Source organism: Sceloporus occidentalis, unplaced genomic scaffold (assembly GCF_023333645.1).
Source record: "Sceloporus occidentalis isolate IW3139 unplaced genomic scaffold, rSceOcc1.0.p SCAF_6, whole genome shotgun sequence".
NCBI lineage: Eukaryota > Metazoa > Chordata > Lepidosauria > Squamata > Phrynosomatidae > Sceloporus > Sceloporus occidentalis.
Window position 1 is genome coordinate 10142617 of NW_028316986.1, and position 18996 is coordinate 10161612.

Sequence of the window (18996 nt, forward strand, 5' to 3'; positions counted from 1 at the left end):
CATACACTTAATTATGAGTTAAGTAGAGCAGAGATCCTGCGTATTTACTCTTGCCTTGTAAACTTTACATCCACTGATTAACCAGTGATTATTGAAATAGATAAAATAACTGAAAGACAGTTCACTTCATGTGTATACATGTGTATGTAAAGAGAGACCTTCAAATGTGTTTCTCTTTCAAGTTTTTTTTAGAAAAAGGATTCATTAAAATATTGTATCTTTGTTTTAATATTGTATTACTTATTTACATTTTTTTTAAAAATACAGTAGTGTTCATGTGATGACCTTTTGTAGAGTAGTAATATACAAAAGATTACCCAGTGCCCTTGGAAATGTATAGTCATGCATATTCTCACAGGGTTTTTCACATGGCAGTCGGATCTGTGTGGTACCTCCTTCCTTCCCCCAAAGTGAAAGAGATGGTGCAAATGTGGCCTTTATGTGTGGTTGCACCACGTTGTAATTAATTTACAACGGCGGCACAAAGGGGCGATCTGCTTCACCCCTAAATCGAAATTGTCATACTTTGGCCACATCATGAGAAGGCATGAATAATTAGAAAAGACAAGGATGTTAGGAAAGATAAAGCCAGATTCTAGATGGTTAGACTCAATCAGGGGGCCACAGGCTCATGACCTGAGCAGAACAGTTGAGGACAGGGGAGTCTTGGAGATGCCTCATCCACAGGGTTTCTAGAAGTTGAGTTTGGTTCAAGGATGGTTAACAAAAACAACAATGGGTTTCAACCTATTCTGAAAGGTTAGAATGCTTAGTTACTGGCAATGAGAGCTTGAAGGTAACATGTGCTAGGATTTTTCGCCACCCTTTTATCTTTGGTCACCCATTCCACTGGAAGGTGCCCTCTTATGAACTTCTCTGCAAGTGAATTTGACCCTTTGGCTGAGAAGGGTTTCACCGTCTTGGATGCTCAAATTGGGGCTGGTCGACTTATAGTTGAGTATATATGGTACATAGATATACTGAGGCTTCATATGAGTTTGGGATGGTAGGTAAGGCCATAGTATTTATAGGAAAGATAAGATTTTGAGGAGGGATACAAAGGACAACAGGCCTTTCAGAAAGAGTCAAACAAATGATGAAGCTGAAGTACTCTCAGTTATTCTGCACTTACAGTGGCCTAAACTCTACCTATGACTTCTTATCATGATGGTTGTTAGAGGCATTTTTTCCCTTGAGGAAGCACCATAAAACAGCTCTTTGTCCTCTGTACCCATAATTAGATAAGAGTGCCTTTTGCATCACAAGAATCAGTTACCTCACAAAGATTGAGAAGTGGTTACTGTTTTGTAATAAACCTATAAATCATTCATTTACTGATAAGTTTTGTGTGCCATTGGTGAGGTGCAGAGGGGATGGGGTGGGGGAGAGGAAAGAGGTGGTCAATAAGGAAAACATTAAATTCCGATAAAGATATTCTTGGATCTTTGAAAACAACTGCTGTCCTTTGTAACTGCAACATTTGAGGAGCTTCAAAGGGTATGTGATTCTTCTGATCTTGGAGCTTGTGTGACTGGTAGCAAGCACCAAAAAAAAAGAACAAGAAAGAACCCACCAAAAGAGAGAGAGAGAGAGAGAGAGATAGAGATAGTAAAAGGAGGAAAACATTCTACATATAAGTGGATGGCTTAACAAGTTAGTACAGGCACATACTTGTTTGTACAATTGAGATAAAAAAAATCCTGTATGAAAATAATTTGCTGGCTGACAACAGCTGTTGTCGTGCAAACGCCTTTTGCATTTCTCATGATGTCCAAAGGTCGGGAAGTGTAGTTTGATCTTTTCCATTTGGGCTGTTCTGTAAATGCTGCCTCCCTGATGGTTGGCAAGAAATTAATTGCTTTATGATTTGGAATATTTATTTAATTGTTAAATTTTCATCCTGCCTTTCGATATGTAATGCAGAAGGCAAGCATTTTTGGAGTCATAAGGCACGGGAGAGAGAAGGTTGCTTCCTACCTTGGTTGGCAAACTGAGGTGGGCTTGAAACATACAGTATTTTACTCAGGTGGTGAAAATTATAAGTGGGTGCATGGATGCACTGGAAAACTGCATGTTTTCAGGTGGCTCTCCAACCAGCAAACTGTGATCTATGTTACTCCTGTAGGAAAAATGCAGAATATGATACTGAGTTGAATACTGGTATTTCCCCCCTGCTTTTCTTTCTTTCTTTGCAGGTTTATGTGGATGCTAATGTATGCCTGAAAGGTGGATGTGACAACATTCATGGAATGAGCAACTGTGTTGGGTGATTTATTTATTTTTTAAAAAAACTTGGTAGCAGATGGTATTGATGTTGGGGAGCTCATTCATTCATTTTAGCACCCTGGTATAGAATGGGGGTACGATTGACCTTTTAGCTTCTTGCTGCTAGTGGGAGTTTTCCTGCCATTACAAATTGTGTGTATAAATTCTATTTGAAAATTAAGTAAGCAAATGCATTAGTGCAGTCTACATCAGTGTCCTGCAACTACTATTTACTCTCTCCTCAAAAGATCATGGCCACCATTCACACAGTTAGTGGTCCAGTTCATGGTCAAATCATTCATACATTTTACTGGTCAAGGGTGGAGATTTTTTTTTAACCTAAATAAATCACCTGGCTCTCCTCCACAACTAGGGGAAAAAAATTACACAACTTAAAAAATCAAATCACAACCATGCAAAATAAAGTCACAGGTGCATCATTTATACAGATCATAAGTCACCTTGTTCCTTGCTGCTGTTTCTTTTCTTTTTTTGTTTTGGTAGACCAAGCTTATAGTGTGCACACACCCAGATGGAGACTCACTACCATGTGTATACACACATGTAATGTGCAGTGTTTGAAACAGCCCAGTGATGGGAAGAGAAGTGTTCAAAGAAGAGATGTGACATGAAGACAGCTTGAGAAATTTTGCCTTCAAGAGCCATTCTCTAGGCATCTCCCCACTAGTGTCTAAACTTTTGTTTTTAATCCGATTTCGATTTACTCTGTCACATTCCATATCCACCCTCCTTCGGCCAGACTCATGTAAAGTAATGTTAGTGTCAAAAGGAATTGGTCAAAACTAGAAACCTGTAGCTGATACAGATGTCTGTTGATGGCGCCTTTCACGCAGTCCTGAATCCCAGTCTTTCTAATAAACGTTAAGACGTGATGAGTTAGCAGAGGAGACGTCAAAAAGAAAAACAATCCAGAGGAATGGAAATGGCTGGATTTGTTTTGTTCTCTTAGGCTGTAGGTAAATACAGCTCTTGGGAGACCATACTGGACAAGAGTTGGGAGAATTGGGAATTATACAGCTCTGCCCATCGATTGTCAATGACAGTTTGTTTCACCTTGAAGGCAAATGTCTTTCCCCTTTAGAAAGTGTGGCTCTTAAACCTGAGCAGTCAAGTTGCTTTCATAATGTCAGATTTACCTCGTGGCAAAGCAGCGTGGTCCTTTTCTTGACATTGCCCAATCTCTTCGTGGCAGTTGTTGAGATATCTTCTTAATCGGGAGCACATTTTGGCAAACCAAAGACCTTTTCTCCCCTTTCCTCTTTAATGGAGAAGTGTAAGAAAGGGTTGCTTCTGAAAACGTATTTGTGTTCTTGTTGTAAGTACCTTGGGGAGAAAAAAGAATTGTGAAGATTTATTTACGTTTGCTTTATATAGGATCAGGCAGCTTAGCCATTTATAAAAATGGTTAAAGCGTGAATGTTTATTTACTCCTACATCTGCATGCGTATCGGTATATATAATATACTCATCTGTTTATCTTAGAGATTAATAGACTAAAGCTTAGGTGATAAGGGGACAATTTCAACTGGTTTAGGCAAATCTTAATTGGTGGCTTGAGAGTTAATTTTGTGGAGGCTAGTTTGATACTGGAGAGATACTGTAACAGGTAATTAAGAAGAAAAGCGGTATAGGCATCCTAACAGTGAAGGGGAGCGTTGGTTTATTAAATTGTAAGTGATTTTACAATTTCGGCAGTAGCTCAAAAAGACATTTATATTGACTGTTTGGTAATGTGCACATTTGTTTAAATTTGATTAACTGATTAATCAGGTAAAAGGTAGGTGCTTAATCAACTAAAAATCTCTTCAGTCAGTCTATGTGGCAAAATATCGACCATAAAGAGACAATTGCTAAAATAATTTCCTGTGAACTTCTAGGCTGCCAAACACCTGCTGCAATAAAAATAGCCTGTGTTAGTTTTGGAATGATAGTAAGATTTGGACTTTATTAGACACTAGGAAATTTTCCCAGCATTGCCTGTGTTGATGATGATGGTTTTGCTTTGATAATTTATTATCACTTCAAATTGAAGTGCAGGAGATGGAATAAAAAGGTGTACTTTAAATTTTAATATAGAAGATAGCATCTTAAAAACTGAAATATTTAAATTATAATATACAGAAAAATAGTACCTTAACTTAATCTAGGTGCAGCTGAACAATCATGTAATTTATTTAGGCATAGTTCACAGTGTCTGAGTCTGAACTCATTTTGAAAGGATAGCATTGACCTGCCAGCCTAAACTGTGTGATGACAGTCCTGACTTTGTCATAGATTTGTTTGGGAGGTACCTAAAATAGCTGATGGATTGACTCCAGTACTTTATTAGAGTCTTCATTTTTGGTCCCATTAGATAAAAACACACAGATTTCTGATTCTGCCATCAAACATGTGGTATAGCATGAAAGACAGACAGACACTTTATGGAGATGGGTTGTTACACACAGGTTGAGTCTCCCTTATTGGGAATACAGAAATTGGAAATATTCCAAAACCAAAACTTTTTTCATTGGTGGCTGAGATAATGACACTATTCCTTTCTGATGGTTCAGTGTTTGCAAACTTTGTTTCATGCACAAAATTATTAAATATATTGTATGCAGTTACCTTAATACAGTGTGTATAAAGTATTTAAAAACATAAATGAATTTCATGTTTAGACTTGGGTCCCATCTTGAAGATATCCCATTATGCATATTCAAATTTTTTTTTAAAAAAAATCTCAAATCCAAACATTCTGGTCCTAAGTAGTTCAGATGAGAGACAACCTGTATTGGAAAGAAGCACCACTGTATATCATTAAACTACACCTTTCATTAAACTGCAGCAACAATGTCTCATGTGGAAGGTTGACTGGATTGTAGTTAGATATGTTTGTTACATTCAGAATTCCATACTTTGTAGTGGCATGGGTAACTACAGTACTATGCCAAGTGGCCAAACCAAGGTGGAAAACCAATTGTTAAAAGTGCAGTTTTGAGTCCCTGCCACATAGAAACACCTTTTTATTTTGGCATAATATTTGAATTGGAAAGTACATTTTCAGTGACAGTAATAAAATACCTGATGTGTAAGCACCTCCTTCTGATGCTTCTGTTCAGGTTCCTGTTTTATGTAGAGGGGAAATATCAAGAAGCTCTTTCAACAGAATTTGCTTGAATTATGTATTCACAGGTAAATATTTGCTGCTCTTTTTGATAACGTTAAATGAAAAATTAGTAAATGAAATACCTGTTCATGGCACCTTGAAGGAAGTAGGATAGTTGAAAGCATGGGGTGGGGGGAAGAATTATTTGTGGGTTAAAACACTCCAGCGATATTGAAGACGTTCTTGTGCAGAGATTTAGATTTGCTACCTTTTAATATTGTGAAAGTGTGCTCTTTCCAATGAATTCTTTGGATTGGTTCCACACAATATCTACTCATATCTGCTCTTAAATCTCGGCAGGATGATTCTTTTGAAGGGGTAGTAGTTTCCCATCTCATAGATCTGTAAAACCAAGCAAAAAAGTGACTGTCATTTATTCATTGGGTAACAAGCAGGTCTTTGGCTTTTCTAATTATCCTGAGAGATCAAGCAACTTCATTACACTCTAAAGTGTCTGCCTTCATTTTGCTTCCAGCTTTCCTGACCCTCCTCCCTTTTTTTTTTCTTCCAGAGAACAAACTTTTTCTTTCTTTCTTTTTGGAAACTAATACCAGTGCACTTTGATGGGAATAATGTTTTTATAATACACTTGATGTTTACATGGAAGATGTGGCCAGAGGCGAGGGAACAGCAGCTTCTCCTTCCCCCAACTTCATTTCTCTCCCTCTCTTTTTTTTTTTTTTTTGGAGGGTAGTAGAAATCTTGTTAATCTCTTCTCAGAGAGCAGCTCACAATATCACCCATAAGCAAGTCTGTGTTGCTTTTGATAAATTACTATGTTTAGAGATATGTTTGGCTCTGAAGGGTTTAGGTTTCTGCATAAAGTCCTCCACATTGTTTTTGGCCTCTGTTTGTCTTCAGCGCCTTTAGCTTGACTCGGAGGCCTCTGTTGAAGTCGAATTGCCGTCTGGAAGATAGAACAATTTTGCATTAAAAAAAGAAGAAGGAGGAGGAGGAGGAGAGGAGGAGGAGGAAATCATAGGAAGAAAAACCCTTTTTGCTTTTTGGATGAATCTTCCTGATAATTTGCTAAAGCTCATTTGAATTTTAAGCACTTCTTTAATCTTCAAAGGCTAAATTGCTTTATGAATATGCATGGTGTGGGCAGACTTTAGTTCATTACCTAGTTGTAAATTCTAATGACCATTAGGTCCTTGCAGTAATTGCGAATTGTTTTGCATTTTTGATTGGCCTATTAACATGTGCAGTCTGCACACATCAGGCCAAACTGTCAGGCTGCTGAAGGAGAGAGAGAGAGAGGGGAGGGGGAGAAAGGTGAAAATTGTTTATAGCGCTAAGATTCTTAGATTTTTTTTTCAATCTCAGAAAATTGATGATGTAGAAAAAAAAAATTAAAGCAGTGTGTTTTCAAGCCCCCTCCCTTCCTCAAGATTGAAAGTTCACCAAGAGATTTGACATATTTAATTTACATGATGACTTTGCACTCCTTCATTAATGCAATTTGCATATGAAGCTGTTGTTAATCACTTTTGATCATGTTTTGTGTATTAGCTGCCTCAGTAGCTCTTCTCCCTCGGATGCTCCAGTCGAAAGCAGCAAAATGATGCCTCCTTTCTTGCCAAGTTTCCTTTAGTGAATTGAGGAATTAGAAGTGTAACCTGGAGTAATTAAATATGTTTTATCCGTTCTCTTTTAATGTTAAGTACAGTTTGTGGAAGTGTAGAATTAAATTGCTCCCATTTGGGGGAGACATTTCTTTTAACAAATTTTAGCCATATCTCGGTCTGTAGCTATCACATGTCCAACAATCCCGCCTCTTAAAACAAGGCAGGTTGGATGAAACGCAGTAAGATTTTCCCTGGGTGAGAGGCCTTAATATAGTAAAAAAGAACATAATATGGTCTCTGTCTCTCTCATTCATAGATTATTTTAACTGTGCATTAAACATTTGGTGGATAAGACTGTTTAGAAATACAGGTTTTCCCCTCTGTAAAAAAAACTTGGGCTACTCTACCTTTCTTCTTCTAAAATGCATTGTCCAAATGTAGGATGGAAATACAGGGTGCTGCTTTTTACAGATGCAGAGGTAACCAGGGTTAGAATTTGCCTTGAAGGGGTTTAGCCATTTGTCTTTCTGGCTCAGCATTGTTCTCTGCCAGAGGTTAGAAACCTCTATATGGCCCTTGTGGATTTCACCACTGCTGCAGTTTGGTGCTTTGGTGGAAACTGATGCCCCTCCCAAGTTGAATGGTAAAACAAGGCACATAGACAGCATGCACCTCCTAAACTGGATACACGCACACACACCTGCTGTCACAATGCCAAATTTTAGCACTGTGCTACAGAGACTGAATTTTTGGTGTTTGAGTGTGTGCGTGTTGCATGAGGAAATGTTTCCCAAACCCCCCCCCCCCCCCACGAATTCTTAGCCCATGGACCATGTCTGCACAGGCCAAATAACATATCCTTCCAGTGCCCTCATGGCAATCAGTCTGGACCATGCAGGGCCAAATCTTTGATTCTGGGTGCAAACTGCCCTGACAACGTATGGTCAGTTCAACACAAAACCCACAATTTGCGTTCCTTACAACCAGTTTTAAAAACTCACCTTTTGCTCTGGATCTTCCAAGAAGATTAGGAGAAACACTGGGTAGCTGTTTGCTGCTACCACAAGCTGTAGAATCATCCAAGGGTCATCCAGTCCAACCCTCTGCCATGCAGGAAGATACAATCAAAGCACCCCTGACTGTTGGTCATCCAGTCTCTGTTTAAAAACCTCCAAAGAAGGAGACTCCACCACTCTACAAGCAAATGTGTTTCACTGCCAAACAACTCTTACTGTTAGGAAGTTCTTCCGAATTTTGAACTGAAATCACTTTTCCTGTAGTTTGAATCTGTTGCTCTGGGTCCTATTCTCTGGAGCAGCAGAAAACAAGCTTGCTCCATCCTCAATATGACACCCCTTTAAATACTTAAACAGGGCTATCATATCATCCCTTAAGCTTCTCTTCTCTAGGCTAAACATATCCAGCTCCCTAAGTCTCTCCTCATAAGGCATGGTTTCCAGACCCTTCACCATTTTGTTCACCCTCCTTTGAACATGCTCCAGCTTCTCAACATCCATTTTGAATTGTGTTGACTAAAACTGGACACTGGACAACAGTATTCCAGGTGAGGCCTGACCTAAACAGAATATAGTGGTACTATTAGTTCCCTCCATCTAGACACTATTCTTCTATGATGCCTCATTTTTGATCTCAGAGCAGCCTGTACTAGTGAGAGTAGGCATCACAGCAGGACATATGTGCGAACAGCCGCCTAGTATCGCTCCGAAGGCTAAATAATGGGGTAAATTCAGGATAGCTTCTGGGCCAGAATACTCTGGTATTCTTGTCTGTGCAGACACGGATAAGGTTTCTTACTCAGGATCCCCTGGAACCCCTAGTGTTCTGCCAGAGGTTGTTAGGGTTCTTCAATAGATTGTGATTTAAAAAAAATTTTTTTTAGTTTTAGGTACAATATTTTAATAATAATAATAATAATAATAATAATAATAAATACAATTTATTTGTATCCCGCCCCTCTGAGAACAATTGGGGCGGCTGTTTTATGCAGGGCTTCCCGGAAAATTATTTCAAGCTTCCTTCAGGATAAATTTTTTGAAAAAGGCTGCTCACAGTCTATCCCGATAGGCTCCACGGGGGTTTCTGTCAGGAATCTTTTCCGGACCTACCTTAGAAAGATCAGGGACGTATCTTTGGAACTTCTAAGATAAAAAGATTTACTTACTTTCCTTTGTAGGAATGGGAGAAAGATGTTCCTTCTTATCTGCCTCTCCCTTTCTTGTTTCAAGTCTAGCCAGACACAAACACAAAGGAGCTGTAATTTTCAAATAATGGTTGCAGGAGTTCCTAAGAACTTATATGGGACTTCTGTGGGTGACAAGAAAATCAGTGCCCTGGCATCTTGTGATGTAGGGGAATGTGGGTGTATGTATGTATGTATGTGCTTTCAGGTTGCCTGTTGAGGTATGGCAACCTTATAAGTTTTATAGGGTTTTCTTAGGCAATGAATATTCAGAGGTGGTTTATCATTGCCTACCCTGAAATTTACCCTACAGCACATGGTATTTCTTGGTGGTCTCTCTTCCAAGTAATGACCAGGGCTGACCCTGCTTAGTTGCCAAGGTCAGATGGGATCTGGTGATTTTGTGTGCCTTCAAGTCATTTCCGATTTATGGAGACCCTATCATAGGGTTTTCTTGGAAGGATTTGTCCGGAGGAGGTTTGCCATTGCCTACATGAGGCTGATAGCATATGACTTAGAATAATAGAATCATAGAATTGAAAGAGAGTACAAGGGCTAACTCCCTGCCATGGAGGAAATTACATTCAAAGCATCCCTGACAGATGGCCATCCAGCCTTTGTTTAAAGACCTCCAAAGAAGGAGACTCCACCACCCAAGGTCATCCAGTGGATTTTGCGGCCAAACAGGAATCGAACCCTACTCTCGAGAATTATAGTCCAGTGCTCAAACCGCTGTGCCACACTGGCTGTAGGGAAGGATATAAATAGATGAATAAAGGTAGGAGAGCTTTCAGATGCTCATGTCCAACATTACTGGATCTTCCTTAGTATTGTGTATCTGTAGAAAAGAATCTGTGAGGTAGTAAGAATTAGTCCTATTCGGTGTGGATTTAGCTCAAGTGTTGGCTAAACTGATTGTCAGCAGCTGTCTAGGATATCAAGCAGAGGTCTTTTCCAGGTTTAATGGACATTGAACCTGGGATGTTGTGCATGCAAAGTGTTTGCTCTGCAGTGGAACCTTCCCCAGACTGGCATGGTAGGCATGTTGTCAACTCACCTGGAACAACGGTGAAACCCAAAAGCTTGCACAAATTGTGTGTTTGCTCCTTACAGGATGCCCCAGGATCCTCTGCAGCATGCTTGAAAAGGCTTCTGAAAGGCAGAATGCTAGGAAGCACAACTCTCTACTTTGTGGGTGCAAGGCAGGAGTGCAGCTGTAAGCAGGAGCAAAATTAGGCATGCTCTCCCAAGACAGAATTCAGTCCCTGAATTAAATTTTCCTTCAATCTCCAAATTTTTAGCATTTCAGTGAATGAGACATCAAAAACCATTCATAGCTGGAGAGCTCTTGTGCTTGCTATGTTCTCATTCCCTTGGCAACGTTGCCTTCCTCTTTTCTTTGGGTTGTTGTTGTTGTGTGCCTTCAAGTCCCTTTAACTCATGGTGACTCTGAAGGTGAACCTATCATGGGGTTTTCTTGGCAAGATTTATTCAAAGAGGTATGGTCTTACCTTCCTCTGAGACTGAGGGAGTGTGACTTCCCAAGGTCCATGGCCGAGTGGGTATTCAAACCACTTCATCACACTCGTTCTCTGTTCTGTTTCTTTGGATGCTTAAACTATATATATAAATACTCAACTGAACGTTTAAGTTACTGTGGTGGTAGAAATTTGGGGACCAAAAGAAAATTACATTTGAGGTGTAGCAAAATTCTTCCTGGGGTGGCAATGCTCTTAGTATACTAATTTCTTTTTATATGAACCCCCCTCCACATTTGCTGGATCACAGCCTCACAGCACCATTGAGGACCCTTTGAGAATATTTGTCACTATAGGCAGCTTCTGTTTCCAAGAGAGTTTGTGCTTTGAGATGCATCAGCCTGCTACTTTTAATAGAGCCAGCTGAGCAGAGTTATTTATTATTCATTTTATTACTACTGCACCATCAGTCTACATGACACTTAACAGAATTTCATAAGCAATAAAAAAACCCACCCCAGGTCCCTGCCCCAAAGGAGCTTCCATCCGAAAGGATATAGTCAGGATGAGTATAGTTAGGGATGAAAGCAGAGCTTGGGAAAAGGTTACTTTTGAGACTACAACTTCCATAATCAACTGCCTAGACTGGCTGGCATGTTCTGGGAGATGTAATCTCAAGTGAACAGGCTATAAGTGAGCAAATGGAGTTATATTTGGGGCAATGTGTTTAGGTTATTGTAGTGGCCCAGTGAGAAAGTGTGGTTTCAGAAGAGATTAGGAGGAACAGAAATGCATGTTTGGGAAGGGAGTTCCAGGCTAGGAAGCCATCGAAGAAAACCAGTCAGTTGCTGTTGCAGTGGGACTAGACCTTAGGTTAGTTGCAGCCCGCCTTGCTGGAACATTTTTAGATGAGTTTAATGTTTTCTTTCTTGTAATGACCATAGAATGATTGGGACAGCTGGGAGCCATGTTTTCATGTACCAAGGTTCCTATATCCTCTCTAGAGCCGCAGTACTGACTGTGTAGTTAAACCAGGTGTTGGCTCTCTAGATGTCCCAGTGGTTTCAAGGAGCAGTAGTAGTGATGCTGGACTCTGGAGGTAACTACAGAATTCAGTACTCATAAGAAGTTATTAATTTGGTTGCAACCTGGTAAGTTTTAGTTCTGATTTTGAGGGAGAATATTTTTAGGAGCCAATAAAATGGCTGCTGACTAGCCTTCCTCCTCACCTTCCTCCCCCCCCCCCCGAGCATCCCTAAACCAGAAATCCGAAATTCAAAAACCTCTAAAACCTGAAACATTTTGCCACCAGCTGCCTGCTTCACTCTTCAAGGAGATGGTGGCGATGGTCCTGCTTTTTTCTCTTTCAGATCCTCAGTCTTTTTCCAGCCGTGAATCTCATAAAGAACACAAGTAGCAAATCAACGGGATGTAAGGCTGGAGAGAGACATAAAGATCTGTGAAATGGTGGGAGGCATGGATTCACACTGAGCAGTACTCTTGGGTTCCCTTAGTCTCTCTCCAGCCTCGCGTCTCTCATGTTTCTCTACAGCCTCACAAATACAGTACATACTATGCTACTTGTCTTGTGTATTGTGTATTATCTATATGCAAATAAAGGTATTCCAAATATGAAACACTTTTGGATAAAGGGTACTCAACCTGTACGGCCGTTTTACTTCTTCCTCTTCTTAATGTTTTTGTTGAACCCATCATGAATAATCAGTAAAAAAAGATATGTATGGGCAACTGAACCACAAAAGTTTTACATGGACTAATGACTTTTGTAAACTCATTTGCAAGACTTAACATTGTAGATCCCACTCCTTGCATAGATGCAGTTAACAATTTAATATTAAACTGAGGCCTGTGCAGTCCCTTTGGAAAAAAACATCTTGTAGTTGTTAGATTCCACTTCTACATTAGCAAAGCGTTCCTGGACTCTGAATATTCCTTTTGCTTGACTTTCCTTCTTGCTCCCTCTCAGTTCTAGTCCTTCCTCCTGTCTCAATCATTTTCTGACTCTGCTGTATGGTGTGTGTGAGAGGGTATGGGTTTAAAAACGGAACAAAACAAAAATTCCACATCAAGGAAGCCCAAATTAGATGCTGAGACGAAATTATGGAAATTAGGTAGATTTGCATGTAATTGCATACTTTTTGCCTAGTTTATTCTACTTCCAAGATTCAGGTGTTGAAATCATTTATACGGAAGGGTTTTTTTTTTTTTTTTTTTGGAAAAAACATTAAGGCTAAGGGATGAAGTATTCTGGGAGGCAAGAAAAGGAGGGGATGGAGGCAGGGAGTGGCCCTAGAAACTGAAAGTGTTAGATGGGTGTCCAGTCTTCGGATTGTGTGTGTGTGCGCGTGCGTGTGTTCACATACACTTGCAAATTTTAGAAATGCAGGCTTTAAAGAGAGAGGCAGAGACAGAGGCAAAGCAAAAAACAGTGGTGTAGTGGTCTGAGTGTTGATCTAGGACTCTGGGAGACCAGGATTCGAAACCCTATTCATGTGGACCCCCCCCCCCCAGGTGACCTTCAGCAAGTCATGCTCTCTCAGCCTCAGAGGAAGGCAATGGCAAACCCCTTCTGAACAAATCTTGCAAATATAACCCTAGGACAAGCCAGCATTGACTTGAAATCACATAACAGCAACATGCTTAAAAATTGCAGAGCTTGCGAAAGTTTGTTTTTGGGGCAACAACCTCCACAATCCAATAGCCAATATGTCCACTGAGGAATCCTGGAATTTGGTCATTAAAAAAGTAGTTTCCCCAAGTTCTTCAAAAGACCATGGCCTGAATCGTATTGATTAATTTCAATTAGAGTAGACCTGTAGAAGCGGTTGCTGAAGGGTGAGTCTCATTGATTCAACACCTCTGCTTTAGCTGTGACTAACAGTAGGATTTAGGTCTATGTCTTAATGTGATTAGGAGGGAAGATGGTTGAAATGTATTTTAAACATTCCTTCCTCTGTCACTGGATGCCCAGTGAGACAGATGGGTAGGGGGTTGGGGTAAACAAAAGGAAGATTAAAAAAAACCCAAACCTCAAAGTTACTGTAGGGGGACTAGTGTGCAAAGGGTTCTTATATCACCTTTGAAACTAAGGAAGTTGTTGGTTTTTTTTATTGTAGTAACCTTCATAAATGATGTTTACTGCATTAAGATTAAGTAGTCTTTGGGGCTCGACAGACCGGCCATTAAGGCTGGCCTGGAGGTGGAGTTGGGGCGTGACGTCCACATGACGCACACTGTTCCCAGGCTGGCATGACGCCACACACCACTCTACATGACGCACGGCGTCATAGCACTCCTCTGGTGCTGCATGACACCATGGAAAGGAGAGTTCAGGGCTGTGGCATGTACTTGCCGTGGCCCTGATTTGGCGCTAAAAGTGGGCGGCTGCCTTAGGAGTGGTCTATTGAGCCCCTTAGGCCCTGTCTGCATGGGCCAAATAAAGTGTCGCCCTCCCCATCTTCCTGGTGGGGAGACTGGACAATGCACAGCTAAACCCTAGTTCTGATACCAACAGAGTGGGTGATCTATGGCCCGTTCAGTACTAGAACCGGGGTATATGCCACTTATAACAAATTTTAAAAACTCACTTTTAACGTGATCTTCCCAGATGATCTGGGGTCCTCAATTGTGATGCTAGGTAGTGTCCCACTGAGCTGCTCAGAACAAGGTGCCCAGCCATATTATTGATGCTTGGTGCCTTGTTCTGACCCCTTCTAGCTCCAAAGGTTATACAGTTGGCCCTTCGTATCTGCAGGGGAACCATTCCAACCCCCCCCCCCCCGATAAAAATAAACACAGTGCCTTAAGTCCTGTTGTCCCTAATGGGGGCACAATGTGTATGCTCCTCCATTGAGAACGACAGGGCTTGCCATGCACAGATACTCAGATCTGCGGATGGCAAGCCTATGGATGGTGTGAGTCCACTGTACTTGCAGAATGCTGCTGCCTGGTGTTGCAGTGGAGGACCTGGTAATTGGAGGTTGGGGCAGTTCCAAGGCCAGGATACTCCAGGCTGCCCCTGGATTACCCTTGCCAGTGCAGACAGGACCTTACTCTATGAAAGCTCATGCTACCAACTTCTTTCTCTCAGTTTCAGAAGTGCTAGAAGATTCCTTTAGGTACTAATGTGACTGTGTCTTTGATTTCTACCACCACGGAACCTAAGGGCAGATGTTACAGATGGATGGTTTGGAAGAATGTTATTCTTTGGCTTTTGTTTTGGTCCTGGCCTGGATTTTCCGCCTGAACCAAGAACTTGCATTCCCCTTCCCATAAATATTCAGTAATTTTAATGTTTTTTTGGCAATACAGATTTGAAGCATGAGACTATTTATCTGAATTGGCAAAAAAGGAAACAGACTGCAACAAGAAATAAAGGGTAGGATTGGATTCCTAGACTTATTTCTGGGAAAAGCTTGGAAAGTTTACGTTGTTGAACTACAATTCCCAGGAACTCCATCTTGGTCTGGTCATAACTGGGTTTGGGAATCAGCAAGTTGAGGGTCTAAAAAAGAAACTTCCAAGGCAAACCTTCAAGTTGTGTCTTAACAGGGAGCTTGACCCACCAGTGGCTGGAGGATAGATCTGTTAACTAGTTAGAGTGATTGTACAGTTGGCCCTCCCTATCCACGGATTCATCCACAGCATGGAAATATTAAAAATAAATAAACCCAAAAGCAAATTTTGGTTTTCCCATTTTATATTAAGTATAAACTCTATTCTAGTATCCGCTTGAGCATTTATGGAATTTGATATCCATGGAGACTCCTGGAACCAAACCACAGCGGATATCAAGGATCCACTATATATCACTTCTGGATTCATAAACTGAATTTGTACCCCAGTTGCTAGAGAGCAATTCTTGAGAACACTGTTGTTTTCCTATTGTGCTTGCAGAGTTCCTTGAGGATGATCACTGGTTCCTTTGACACTGGACAATTGGAGCAGTTCATTGCCACTTTTACTGCAATGGTGATATCCTACTGAGTGCTAGGATTTGTAGTTTGGTGAGGTACTAGAATTCTCTGGCAGAGAATTCTATATACATTACCTCATGGTACTACAAAACTCAGGTTTTCATAGAATGGACCTATGGCGGGTTACAGACCGCCCATTTGGGGCGGGCTGTACCCGCCCCTTTCCCCGGTGTATCGGGGCCTCAGCGGTCAGAATGGCAGCCGCTGAGGCCCCGTTCTGCCACTTTTCAGGCTGCGGGGAAGCGGCAAAATGCTGCTTCCCCGCAGCCTGAAAAGGGGCGTCCCTGGGGCTTCAAGCCCCAAGGACACCCGGCAGCGGCGGGGAGGAGGAGACCCTTTCTCCTTTGGTCCGCTGGGCGCAGCCGTGTGAAGGCTGCGCCCAGCGGACCAAACCAGGAAGGAGCTCCGAAACGGAGCTCCTTCCTGCTCCGTGCTAAGGGCGCACCATGCGCCCTGGCGCGGAGCGAGGACGTCACGTCCACGCTGCCCCGTATAGAGGCAGCGCGACTGTGACGTCCTCATGGCGACGGCCGTGTGGAACGGCTGGCGCCATTTTGTGTGCGCGGAGCGCGCACTAGGGTTGGGGGGGCGGAAGTACCACCCCTTTCTAACCCTAGTACGCGCTCCACGCGTACTAAAGTGCCCGTATGTGCCAGTGGCAGTTGAACTGATATAAAGTGTTAAAATTTTGTAGTGTGGGAGATAGAATGGTAAGGATCATAGAAAGACCTTTGGGTTGGCCCAGTGAGGCTTTCCCTCTGCATTAGAAATGATATATTTCTCCTTTAGGCGTGCACCTAAAAATGTTATGTGTGAAGGTGACAAACTGGTGTCAGGAAACAGCCACCATTCAGATGCTGCTGATTAAGGAGATGAAATTAGCTGCAACACTTGCTTCAGAAATTTGTATGCTCAGTGACAAACCTTGATTTATCATTACCGAATGCACAAAAACATCTGGAAAATCTTGTCTAGTATAGCTTCCTTGATTTATTTATTACATACGGTATATATTTCACATTTTAATCCCAAAGGGGGTAAGACCTTGCTGGTGAGGGCCGATGGAAGTTGCAGTCCAACAAGCATCATCAAGGCCGTATTTTGACCATCTTGACACACTTCTGATAAGGTTTCCAACTTTTTTCAGCCAGAGTTTATTATGTGTGAGAGATAAATATGTGGTGTAAATATTCCAGGCACTGAATAATTTGCAAATTTCTGTTCAAACATGGAATGATCTTTGCATGTGTGTTTTTGATAGTTGGGGTAGCACAGTGCCTTAAAAGCCCCTCTTATGTCATTATGTGCTGCCACAGGCTTTCAAGGTGTCCCCATTTCCTACAGTTTGAGAATGACATTTGTCTCATATAGTAAAGATTCCTGTGGGCTCATGTAGACATTTGAATGCTCTTTAGTGCTCTGTTAGTGATAAGGTTTCTTTTGAGAGGAGCGGGTGTATCTCTGCTTTGTGACTGCAGTTAACTAGTGTATGGGGTGAGTGTGACTTTGCACTTTGCCCTGTGTCCAACCCAAACAAAAGCTTACCTGGTGCTGATGATTTACTGGTAGGTTTCTTACACCTCCTAGTCCCACTTTCTCTTGCAACTTTACACATCTGATTTGGAAGTGCATTGAAATGCTTCAGTAGAGGGTTGTTTTGCCCTGCATTTCTGATAAAAGAAAACCAGAATACTTCACCTATATGCTGCCAGTCCTGTGCCAAGAAAAGTTGAATCTTCAAAACCTTGCTTGCTTGGCAAAGTCCATTATGCCTTTGTGCACCATGATGAAGGGACAAGACCTACAGATGTTATTGAAGCTAACGCTTGACTATTGGAAATTTGGTTCAGAGAGCTGTAACCCTTGACAGTGGGTTAGTTGACAGTTTGGTGAATTTTCAGAAGCCAGCATCCTGTGCCTCCAGGACTTAAATGCTTGTTTGACTGGTTCCAAGCTTGCACACAGGATACACAAAGTACTACTGTGTTGTCCAGGTGAGCCTAAATATACAATAGCCAATCCAATGGCATATTCATTCCTACCAATGCTAGGGGCTAACGTTGCGCACACACTTTCCCATATGTATTTAGTATAACCTTGGAAACATCAATGTGTCTAGGCCTTACTAGGTAGGGATCACAAAGTAAGGTTCTAGCTTCTGACCTGACATTGGATAGAGCCCTGTGGCTCACTAAATAAAGGAGCTTGGGGAGACCAAAAATGATGTGGTGGCACAATTTACTTTGTCTCTTTGGTGATTTCCAAAATTGTGACGTTAGGCCTTTACTCACTGAAGAGATCCTGCTACTCAGTGCTCATCTTTCAGAATGAGTGCTTAGTAGCTTTTTGTTTTGTTGTTTGCTCCACATTTTGTTGCTTCTTTTAGCATGTCAGACCAGAATGACAGCGATCCAAATGTCTTAGTATGTTGGGGATAGTCCCAATTAAACCTTTGCCATCCTACTTTTTTGGCTGCTTTTAAAATGTCCCAGTTTTTCTCTCTCCTCCTTCTACTTTCATACTTTGTCCCCAGCTCACTTCAGTTGCTGTGAACAGAAGGGTTTTCTGCATAAATGAAAAAAGATCAGCTTCACCTCTCATTTTCCACAGTGAACATTTGAGCACACCCCCACATCAACTGCGTTAAGCTGAAACAAAAAGTTATTGCCACACCTACTCGAAATAAACTGAACTCAAGTTGTATTGGCTGCCATACTTTTCCTGTGCCCAAATTCAAGTCGGTACAAAAAGGATGCACTTTTTTTCTTTGCACCATGCCAAGACCAATCAACCAACAGCCTTATTGTTTAACTGTCAATCTCTAATTTGTTGCCCCCCCCCATCAAATCCTATTGCCTTCTTTGCCTCCCAGTGAGCGATCACAAGCACAGGAGGGAAGCCTAAATGTCTCCTTCTCCCTAACTATCTGTTGACTTATTTTTTAGAAATATATATTTTAATATCTCCTGATGCGAGCCAGCATGGCATAGTGGTTTGAGTGTTGGACTATGTCTGTGAAGACCAGTGTTCAATTCTTGCTTAGCCATGGAACCAACTGGGTGACTCTGGGCAAATCACATGCTGCCAGCCTCAGGGAAAGGCTATGGAAAAACCTCCTTTGAACAAATCTTGCCAAGACAACCCTATGAAAGGTTCACTTTAGTGCCGTCATAAGTCGGAAATGACTTGAAATAACAGAAACGCATGCAGGATGGAAGCTGCCCATCTTCGCTGCAGTTGCTGGCAGTGGAGCACCAGGGTAAGGCACTCCATTGCTGGCAATCACAGCAAAGAAGATAGCTTTATTCCCCTCAGTGTA

At 41.5% G+C, this 18996-nt stretch overlaps 1 protein-coding gene across 5 annotated transcripts in view; it reads left to right on the forward strand.

Moving 5' to 3' along the window:
• Nucleotides 1-18996, forward strand: part of BCL11A (BCL11 transcription factor A) — a 235537-nt gene that overhangs the window by 27159 nt on the left and 189382 nt on the right. The window lies entirely within an intron of this gene.